This window comes from Stylophora pistillata, chromosome 12 (assembly GCF_964205215.1).
Source record: "Stylophora pistillata chromosome 12, jaStyPist1.2, whole genome shotgun sequence".
In the NCBI taxonomy this organism is placed as follows: Eukaryota; Metazoa; Cnidaria; class Anthozoa; order Scleractinia; family Pocilloporidae; genus Stylophora; species Stylophora pistillata.
This window is the reverse complement of record NC_142530.1, coordinates 12,581,827-12,593,600: the sequence shown is the minus strand read 5'-3', so window position 1 is coordinate 12,593,600 and position 11,774 is coordinate 12,581,827.

Sequence of the window (11,774 nt, the reverse complement as noted above, 5' to 3'; positions counted from 1 at the left end):
ACCATGTTTTCTGCGCGAGTTGAGCAAGACTTGACCCATTTCATGCTCCGGCCAAATCTTGAAGGAAACATCGGGTATCAACCGAACTTTAGTGTTTTCATACAAATTTCAACACAATCCATTGAAAAAGTTGGTTTTGGGTTCATTGCAGATACTTTTTCCACAACCGTGTTTTCAGCAAGAGTTGAGCAAGACTTGACCCATTTCACTCTGTGGCAAAATTTGGAAGGCAACAGCAGGTATATCTCAATTTTTAGTGTTTTCTTAGAGATTTCAACACAATCCATTGAAAACAATCGGTTTTGGTTTTGTGGCAGATGCTTTTGCAAAATCGTGTTTTCACCACCAGTTGAGCGAGACTTGACCCATTTAACTCTCTGGCCAAATTTTGCAGGAAACAACGGGTATCAAGCAAATTTTCATGTTTTCTTACAGATCTCAACACAATCTATTAAAAAAAATTGGTTTGGGGTTGTTTCCAGATACTTTTTACAAAACCGTGTTTTAAGCTCGAGTTGAGCAAGACTTGACGCAAATCTCTATCTGGCCAAATTTCGCAGGAAACATCGGGTATCAGGGAAATTTTAGGGTTTTTTTACAGATTTCAAAACAATCTATCCAAAAAAAGTTGTTCTTCGGTTGTTTACTGATACTTTTTGCAAAACCGTGTTTTGAGCGCGAGTTGAGCAAGACCTGACCCAAATCTCTATCTGGCCAGATTTCACAGGAAACATCAGGTATAAAGGAAATTTTAGTGTTTTCTTACAGATTTCAACGCAGTCTAATAAAAAAAAAATGGTTTGGGGTTGTTTCCAGATACTTTTTACAAAACCGTGTTTTGAGCTCGAAATGAACAAGACTTGATCCGAATCTCTGTCTGGCCAAATTTCGCAGGAAACATCGGGTATCAGGGAAATTTTAGGGTTTTCCTACAGATTTCAAAACAATCTATCCAAAAAAGTTGTTCTTCGCTTGTTTGCTGATACATTTTGCAAAACTGTGTTTTGAGCGCGAGTTGAGAGAGATTTGACCCAAATCTCTATCTGGCCAAATTTCATAGGAAACATGAGGTATAAACGAAATTTTAGTGTTTTCTTACAGATTTCAACGCAATCTATTAAAAAAAAATTGGTTTGGGGTTGTTTCCAGATACTTTTTACAAAACCGTGTTTTGAGCGCGAATTGACCAAGACTTAGCCCAAATCTCTATGTAATCAAATTCGCAGGAAACATTGCGTATGAAGGAAATTTTAGTGTTTTCCTACATATTTTAACACAGACTATTCAAAAAAACTGGTTTGTGATTGTTTTCAGATACTTTTCACAAAACCGTGTTTTGAGCGCGAGTTGAGCAAGACTTGACCCAAATGTCTATCTGGCCAGATTTCACAGGAAACATGGAGTAAAAAGGAAATTTTAGTGTTTTCTTACAGATTTCAACACAATCTATTCAAAAAATTGGTTTGGGGTTGCTTCCTGATACCTTTTACAAAACCGTGTTTTAAGCGCGAGTTGAGCAAGACAACCCAATTATCTATCTCCCCAAATTGGCAGGAGACATCGGGTAGGAAGGAAATTTTAGTGTTTTCTTACAAATTTTCATACAATCTATTCAAAAAAATTGTTTTAAGGTTGTTTCAAGATACTTTGTACAAAACCGTGTTTTCAGCACGAGTTCAGCAAGGCTTGACCCAATTCTCAATCTTGCCAAATTCGCAGGAAACATCGAGTATGAAGGAAATTTTAGTGTTTTCTTACAGATTTCAACACAATCTATTCAAAAAAAATTGGTTTGGGGTTGTTTGTAGATACTTTTTTAAAAACCGTGGTTTAAGCGCGAGTTGAGCAAGATTTGACCCAAATCTCTATCTCGTTAAATTGGCAGGAGACATCTAGTATCAAGGAAATTTTAGTGTTTTCTTACAGATTTCAACACAATCTTTTAAAAAAAAATTGGTTAGGGGGTTGTTTCCAGGTACTTTTTACAAAAACCGTGTTTTGAGCGCGAATAGAGCAAGACTTGACCCCAATCTCTATCTGGTCAAATTTCGAAGTAAAAAATCGGGTATGAGGAATATTTTAGTGTTTTCTTACAAATTTTAACACAATCTATTCAAAAAATTGGTTTAGGGTTGTTTCCAGATACTTTTTTACACAACCGTGTTTTGAGCGCGAGTGGAGCAATAATTGACCAAATTATCTATCTGGTCAAATTTGCAGGAAACATCGGGTATGAAGGAAATTTTAGTGTTTTTTTTTACAGATTTTAATACAATCTATTAAAAAAAATTGGTTTGGGGTTGTTTCCAGATACTTTTTACAAAACCGTGTTTTGAGCGCGAGTTGAGCAAGACTGCACCTAAATCTCTATCTGGTCAAATTCGCAGGAAACATCGGATATGAAGGAACTTTTAGTGTTTTTTTACAGATTTCAATACAATCTATTAAATAAAGTTGGTTTGGGGTTGTTTCCAAATACTTTTTACAAAACCGTGTTTTGAGCGCGAGTTGAGCAAGACTTGACCGAAATCTCTATCTGGCGAAATTTCCCAGGAAACATCGAGTATTAAGGAAAATTTAGTGTTTTCTTACAGATTTCAAAACAATTTATTAAAAAAAATTGGTGTGGGTCTGTTTCCAGATACTTTTTACAAACCGTGTTTTGAGCGCGAGTTTAGCAAGACTTGACCCAAATCTCTATCTGGCCAGATTTTACAGGAAATATCAGGTATAAGGTAAATTTTAGTGTTTTGTTACTGATTTCAACGCAATCTATTGAAAAAATTCATTTCAGGTTGCTTCCAGATACTTTTTATAAAACCGTGTTTTAAGCGCGAGTTGAGCAAGACGTGACCCAAATCTCTATCTGGTCAAATTCGCAGGAAACATTGGGTATGAAGGAAGTTTTAGCGTTTTCTTACAGACTTTAGCACAATTTATTGAAATAAATTGGTTTGGGGTTGTTTTCAGATACTTTTCACAAAACCGTGTTTTGAGTGCGAGTTAGCAAGACTTGACCCAAATCTCTGTCTGGACAAATTCGCAGGAAACATCGGTTATGAAGGAAATTTTAGTGTTTTCTTACAGATTTTAACACAATCTATTCAGAAATATTGGTGTGGGGTTGTTTCGAGATATCTTTTACAAAAACGTTTTTTGAGCACGAGTTTAGCAAGACTTGACCCAAAACTTTATGTGGCCAGATTTTACAGGAAACATCAAATATCAAGGAAATTTTAGTGTTTTCTTACAGATTTCAACACAATGTATTAAAAAATTGGCTTGGGGTTGTTTCCAAATACTTCTTACAAAACCGTGTTTTGAGCGCGAGTTGAGCAAGACTTGACGCAAATCTCTATCTGGTCAAATTCACAGGAAAGATCGGGTATGAAGCAAATTTTAGTGTTTTCTTACAGATTTTAACACAATTTATTCAAAAAAATTGGTTTGGGGTTGTTTCCACACGCTTTTCACAAAACCGTGTTGTGAGGGTGAGTTTAGCAAGAGTTGAGCCAAATCTCTATCTGGCCAAACTGGCAGGAAACATTCGGTATGAAGGAAGTTTTAGTGTTTTGTTACAGATTTCAACACAATCTATTCAACAACATTGGTGTAGGGTTGTTACCAGATACCTGTTAAAAAACCGTGTTCTGAGCACGAGTTGAGCAAGACTTCACCCAATTCTCTATCTCGCCAAATTCGCAGGAAACATCGGGTATTAAGAAAATTTTAGTGTTTTCTTACAGATTTCAACACAATCTATTGAAAATTATTGTTTTGGGGTTCGTTTTTCAGATACTTTTTACAAAACCGTGTTTTGAGCGCGAGTTGAGCAAGACTTTACCCAAATCTCTATCTGACCAAATTTCGCAGGAAACATCGGGTAACAAGGAAATTCTAGAGTTTTCTTACAGATTTCAACACAATCTATTTAAAAATATTGGTCTGGGGTTGGTTCCAGATACTTTTTACAAAACAGTGTTATGAGCGCGATTTGAGAGAGATTTGACCCAAATCTCTCTCTGGCCAAATTTCACAGGAAACATCTAGTATCAAGGAAATTTTAGTGTTTTCTTACAGATTTCTACACAATCTATAGAAAAAATTTGGTTTGGGGTTGTTTGCAGATACTTTTTACAAAACCGTGTTTTGAGCACGAGCTCAGCAAGACTTGACCCAAATCTCTATCTGGTCAATTAGCAGGAAATATCGGGTATGAAGGAAACTTTATTGTTTTCTTACAGATTTCAACACAATCTATTCCAAATAATTGGTTTGGGGTTGTTTCGAGATACTTTTTACAAAACCGTGTTCTAGGCGCGAGTTGAGCAACACTTGACACAAGTCTCTATCTGGGCAATTTCACAAGAAACATTAAGTATCAAGGAAATTTTAGTGTTTTCTCACAGATTTCAACACAGTGAATTCAAAAAAGTTGGTTTGGTGTTGTTTTCAGATACTTTTAACAAAATCGTCTTTTGAGCTCGAGTTGAGCAAGACTTGACCGAAATCTCTATATGGCCAAACTTCGCAGGAAACATCGGTAATGAAGGAAGTTTTAGTGTTTTCTAACAGATTTCAACACTATCTATTTAAAAATATTGGTTTGGGTTTGTTTCCAGATGCTTTTTACAAAACCGTGTTTATAGAGCGAGTTGAGCAAGACGACCCAAATCTCTACCTGTCCAACTTTCGAAGGAAACATCGGGTATCAAGGAAATTTTAGTGTTTTCTTACAGATTTCAACACAATCTATACAAAAAAATTTGTTTGGGATTGTTTCCAGATGTTTTCCAGAAGTGAGCAAGACTTGACCCAAATCTCTATCTCGCCAAATTTGAAGGAAACATTGGTTATGAAGGAAAATTTAGTCATTGCCTACACACTTCAACACAATCTATTCAAAAGCATTAGTGTAGGGTTGTTTCCAGATACTTTTTACAAAACGGTGTTTTGAGCGCGAGTTGAGCAACACCTGACCTAAGTCTCTATCTGGCGAAATTTCGCAGGAAACATCGAGTATCATGGAAATTTTAGTGTTTTCTTACAGATTTCAAAACAATGTATTAAAAAAAATTGGTTTGGGGTTGTTTCCAGATACTTTTTACAAAACCGTGTTTTGAGCGCGAGTTGAGCAAGACGACCCAAATCTCTATCTGTACAAATTTCGAAGGAAACATCAGGTATAAAGGAAATTTTAGTGTTTTCTTACAGATTTTAACGCAATCTATTAAAAAAAATTGTTTTAAGGTTTTTTCCAGATACTCTTTACAAAACCGTGTTTTGAGCGCGAATTGACCAAGACTTGGCCTAAATCTCTATGTGGTCAAATTCGCAGGAAATATTGGGTATGAAGGAAATTTTAGTGTTTTCTTACATATTTTAACACAATCTATTCAAAAATATCGGTTTGGGGTTGTTTTCAGATACTTTTCACAAAACCGTGTTTTGAGCGCGAGTTGAGCAAGACTTGACCCAAATCTGTATCTGACCAAATTTCGCAGTAAACATCGGGTAACAAGGAAATTTTAGAGTTTTCTTACAGATTTCGACACAATCTATTCAAAACAATTGGTTTGGGGTTGTCTCCAGATACTTTTCACAAAACCGTGCTTTGAGCGCGAGTTGAGCAAGACTTGACCCAAATCTCTATCTGGCCAGATTTCACGGGAAACATCGGGTATGAAGTAAATTTTAGTGCTTTCTTACAGATTTCAACACAATCTATTGAAAAATATTGGTGTAGGGTTGTTTGCAGATACCTTTTACAAAACCGTCTTTTGAGCACGAGTTGAGCAAGACTTGACGCAAATCTTTATCTGGCCAGATTTCACAGGAAACATCGGGTAAAAGGGAAATTTTAGTGTTTTCTTACGGATTTTAACACAATCTATTCAAAAAAATTTGGTTGGGGTTGTTTTCAGATACTTCCTACAAAACCGTGTTTTGAGGGCAAGTTGAGCAAGACTTGACCCAAATCTCTATATCGCCAGATTTCAGAGGAAACATTGGGTAAAAGGGAAATTTTACCGTTTTCTTACAGATTTCAACACAATCTATTCAAAATAATTGGTTTGGGGTGTTTTCCAGGTACTTTTTACAATACCGTGTTTTGAGCGCGAGTTGAGCAAGACTTGACCCAAATGTCTATCTGGCCAGATTTCACAGGAAACATGGAGTAAAAAGGAAATTTTAGTGTTTTCTTACAGATTTCAACACAATCTATTAAAAAAAATTGGTTTGGGGTTCCTTCCTGATACTTTTTACAAAACCGTGTTTTGAGCGCGAGTTGAGAAACACTTGACTCAATTGTCTATCTCGCCAAATTCGCAGGAAATATTGAGTATGAAGGAAATTTTAGTGTTTTCTTACAGATTTCATCACAATCTATTCAAAAAAATTGGTTTAAGGTTGTTTCCAGATACTTCTTCAAAAACCGTAGTTAGAGCGCGAGTTGAGCAAGATTAGACCCAGATCTCTATCTCGTTAAATTGACAGGAAACATCTAGTATCAAGGAAATTTTATTGTTTTCTTACAGATTTCAACACAATCTATTAAAAAAAATTGGTTTGGGGCTTTCTCCAGATACTTTTTCCAAATCGTGTTTTGAGCGCGAGTTGAGCAAGACTTGACCCAAATCTCTATCTGGCCAGATTTCAGCAGGAAACATCGAGTAAAAGGGAAATTTTAGTGCTTTCTTACATATTTCAACACAATCTATTCAAAAACATTGGTGTAGGGTACTCCCCAGAGAATTTTTACAAAACTGTGTTTTGAGCGTGAGTTGAGCAAGACTGACCCAATTCTCTATCTGGTCAAATTCACAGGAAACATCGGGTATGGAGGAAATTTTAGTGTATTCTTACAGATTTCAACACAATCTATTCAAAAACATTGGTGTAAGGTATTTTCCGGAGACTTTTTAAAAAACCGTGTTTTAAGCGCGAGTTGAGCAAGACTTAACCCAAATCTCTATCTGGCAAAATTCGAAGGAAACATCGGGTATGAAGGAAATCTTAGTGTTTTCTTGCAGATTTTAAAAAATTCTATTGAAAAACATTGGTGTAGGGTAGTTTCCAGATACTTTTTACAAAACGGTGTTTTGAGTGCCAGTTGACAAAGACTTGACCCAATTCTCTATCTGGTTAAATTCGCATGAAACATCGGGTATGGCGGAAATTTTAGTGTTTGCCTACATCTTGGAACACAATCTATTCAAATAAATTGGTTTGGGGTTGTTTGCAGATACCTTTCACAAAACCGTGCTTCGAGCACAAGTTGAGCAAGACTTGACCCACACGTCTATCTGGCCAGATTTCACAGGAAACATCGGGTATGAAGGAAATTTTAGTGTTTTCTTAGAGATTTCAACACAATCTATTCAAAAAAGTTGGTTTGGGGTTGTTTCCAGATACTTTTTACAAAACCATTTTCTAAGCTCGAGTTGAGCAAGACTTGACCCAAATCTCTATATGGCCAAATGTCGCCGGAAACATCGGGTATGAAGGAGATTTTAGTGTTTTCTTACAGATTTTAACACAATCTATTCAAAATAATTGGTTTGGGGTTGTTTCCAGATACTTTTTACGAAACCGTGTTTTTAGCGCGAGTTGAGCAAGACTTGACCCAAATCTCTATGTGGTCAAATTCACAGGAAACAGCGGGTATGAAGGAAATTTTAGTGTTTTCTTAGCGATTTTTACACAATTCATTCAAAACAATTGGTTTGGGGTTAGTTCCAGATACTGTTCACAAAACTGTGTTTTGAGCTCGAGTTGAGGAAGACTTGACCCAATTCTCTATCTGGAAAAATTCGCAGGAAACATCGGGTATGAAGAAAATTGTAGTGTTTTCTTACAGATTTCAACGCAATCTATTAAAAAACAGTGGTGCGGGGTTGTTTCCTGATACTTTTTAAAATACCGTGTTTTGAGCGTGAGTTGAGCAAGACTTGGCCCAATTCTCTATATGGCTAAATTCGCAGGAAACATCGGGTATGAAGAGAATTCAAGTGTTTTCTTACAGATTTCAAAACAATCTATTTAGAAACATTTGTGTAGGGTTGTTTCCAGATACTTTTTTCAAAACCGTGTTTTGAGCGTGAGTGGAGCAAGACTTAGCCCAATTCTCTAACTGGTCAAATTGGCAGGAAAAATTGGGTATGGACGAAATTTTAGTGTCTTCTTACATATTTCAAGACAATCTATTCAAAACAATTGGTCTGGGGTTGTTTGGAGATACTTTTCACAAAACCTTGCTTTGAGCGCAAGTTGAGCAAGACTTGAGCCAATTCTCTATGTCACCAAATTGGTAGGAAACATCCGGTATGAAGAAAATTTTAGTGTTTTCTGACAGATTTCAACACAATCTATTCAAAAAGATTGGTGTAGGCTATTTTCCAGGGAGTTTTTAGAAAACTGTGTTTTGAGCGTGAGTTGAGCAAGACGACCCAATTCTATATCTCGATAAATTGGAAGGAAACATCGCGTATGAAGGAAGTTTTAGTGTGTTCTTAGAGATTTCAACACAATCTATTCAAAGAAATTTGTTTGGGGTTCTTTCCAGATACTTTTCACAAAACCGTGCTTTGAGCGCGAGTTGAGCAAGATTTGACCCAAATCTCTATCTGGCCAGATTTCACAGGAAACATCGGGTATGAAGGAAATTTTAGTGTTTTCTTACAGATTTCAAGACAATCTATTCAAAAAAATTGGTTTGGGGTTGTTTCCAGATACTTGTTACAAAACCGTGTTTTGAGCGCGAGTTGAGAAAGACTTAACCCAGATCTCTCTCTGGTCAAATTCGCAGGAAACATCGGGTATGAAGGAAGTTTTAGTTTTCTCTTATAGATTTTAACATAATCTATTAAAAAAAATTGGTTTGGGGTTGTCTCCAGATACTCTTCACAAAACTGTGTTTTAAGCGCGAGTTGATGAAGACTTGACCCAATTCTTTATCTGGCAAAATTTGCAGGAAACATCGGGTATGAAGAGAATTTTAGTGTTTTCTTACATATTTCAACAGAATCTATTCTAAAACATTGGTGTAGGGTTGTTTCCAGATACTTTTTACGCAACTGTGTTTTGAGGGTGAGTTGAGCAATATTTAGCCCAATTCTCTATCTGGTCAAATTCGCAGGAAACATTGGGTATGAACGAAATTTTGGTGTTTTCTTACATATTTAAACAATTTATTGCAAAAAATTGGTTTGGGGATGTCTCGGGATACTTTTCACAAAACCGGGTCTTCAGCGCGAGTTGAGCAAGACTTGAGCAAATTCTCTATCTCGCCAAATGGGCAGGAAACCTCCGGTATGAAGGAGATTTTAGTGTTTTCTTACAGATTTCAACACAATTTAGTCCAAAAAATTGGTTTGGAGTTGTTTGTATAAACTTTTCACAAAACCGTGTTTTGAGCGCGAGTTGAGCAAGACTTGACCCAAATCTCTATCTGGTCAAATTCGAAGGAAACATCGGGTATGAAGGAAATCTCAGTTTTTTCTTGCAGATTTTAAAAAATTCTATTGAAAAACATTGATGTAGGGTAGTTTCCAGATACTTTTTAGGAAACGATGTTTTGAGTGCTAGTTGACAAAGACTTGACCCAATTCTCTATCTGGTTAAATTCGCATGAAACATCGGGTATGGAGGAAATTTTAGTGTTTGCTTACATCTTGGAACACAATCTATTCAAATAAATTGGTTTGGGGTTGTTTGCAGATACCTTTCACAAAACCGTGCTTCGAGCACAAGTTGAGCAAGACTTGACCCACACGTCTATCTGGCCAGATTTCACAGGAAACATCGGGTATGAAGGAAATTTTAGTGTTTTCTTAGAGATTTCAACACAATCTATTCAAAAAAGTTGGTTTGGGGTTGTTTCCAGATACTTTTTACAAAACCATTTTTTGAGCGCGAGTTGAGCAAGACTTGACCCAAATCTCTATATGGCCAAATGTCGTCGGAAACATCGGGTATGAAGGAGATTTTAGTGTTTTCTTACAGATTTTAACACAGTCTATTCAAAATAATTGGTTTGGGGTTGTTTCCAGATACTTTTTACAAAACCGTGTTTTTAGCGCGAGTTGAGCAAGACTTGACCCAAATCTCTATGTGGTCAAATTCACAGGAAACAGCGGGTATGAAGGAAACTTTAGTGTTTTCATAGCGATTTTTACACAATTCATTCAGAAAAATTGGTTTGGGGTTAGTTCCAGATACTGTTCACAAAACTGTGTTTTGAGCTCGAGTTGAGGAAGACTTGACCCAATTCTCTATCAGGAAAAATTCGCAGGAAACATCGGGTATGAAGGAGATTTTAGTGTTTTCTTACAGATTTTAACACAATCTATTAAAAAACAGTGGTGCGGGGTTGTTTCCAGATACTTTTTACAAAACCGTGTTTTTAGCGCGAGTTGAGCAAGACTTGACCCAAATCTCTATGTGGTCAAATTCACAGGAAACAGCGGGTATGAAGGAAATTTTAGTGTTTTCTCACAGTTTTTAACACAATCTATTAAAAAAAAATTTGTTTGGGGTTCTTTCCAGATACTTGTTACAAAACTGTGCTTTGAGCGCGAGTTGAGAAAGACTTAACCCAGCTCTGTCTGTTGTCAAGTTCGCAGGAAACATCGGGTATGAAGGAAATTTTAGTTTTCTCTTATAGATTTTAACATAATCTATTAAAAAAAATTGGTTTGGGGTTGTCTCCAGATACTCTTCACAAAACCGTGCTTTGAGCTCGAGTTGAGAAAGACTTAACCCAGCTCTGTCTGTGGTCAAATTCGCAGGAAACATCGGGTATGAAGGAAGTTTTAGTTTTCTCTTATAGATTTTAACATAATCTATTAAAAAAAATTGGTTTGGGGTTGTCTCCAGATACTCTTCACAAAACTGTGTTTTAAGCGCGAGTTGATGAAGATCTTGCCCAATTCTTTGTCTGGCCAGATTTCAGATTTCGGGTATGAAGAGAATTTTAGTGTTTCCTAACAGATATCAACACAATCTATTCAAAAAAATTGGTTTGGGGTTGTTTCCAGATACTTTTTACAAAACCATGTCCTTACTGCGAGTTGAGCAAGACTTGACCCAAATCTCTATATGGCCAAATGTCGCCGGAAACATCGGGTATGAAGGAGCTTTTAGTGATTTCTTACAGATTTTAACACACTCTATTCAAAAAAATTGGTTTGGGGTTGTTTGCATAAACTTTTCGCAAAACCGTGTTTTGAGCGCGAGTTGAGCAAGACTTGACCCAAATCGCTATCTGGCCAAATTCGAAGGAAACAGCGGGTATAAAGGAAATTTTAGTGTTTTCTGACAGAATTTTAAAAAATCTATTGAAAAACATTGGTCTAGAGTAGTTGCCAGATACTTTTAACAAAATGGTGTTTTGAGTGCCAGTTGACAAAGACTTGACCCACTTCTCTATCTGGTTAAATTCGCACGAAACATCGTGTATGGAGGAAATTTTAGTGTTTTCTTACATATTGGAACACAATCTATTGAAAAAAATTGGTTAGGGGTTGTTTCCAGATACCTTTCACAAAACCGTGCTTTGAGAACGATTTGAGCAAGACTTGACGCATACGTCTATCTGGCCAGATTTCACAGGAAACATCGGGTATGAAGGAAATTTCAGTGTTTTCTTACAGATTTCAACACAATCTAGTCAAAAACATTGGTTTGGGGTTGTTTCCAGATACTTTTTACAAAACCGTCTTTTAGCGCGAGTTGAGCAAGTCTTGACCCAAATCTCTATGTGGTCAAATTCA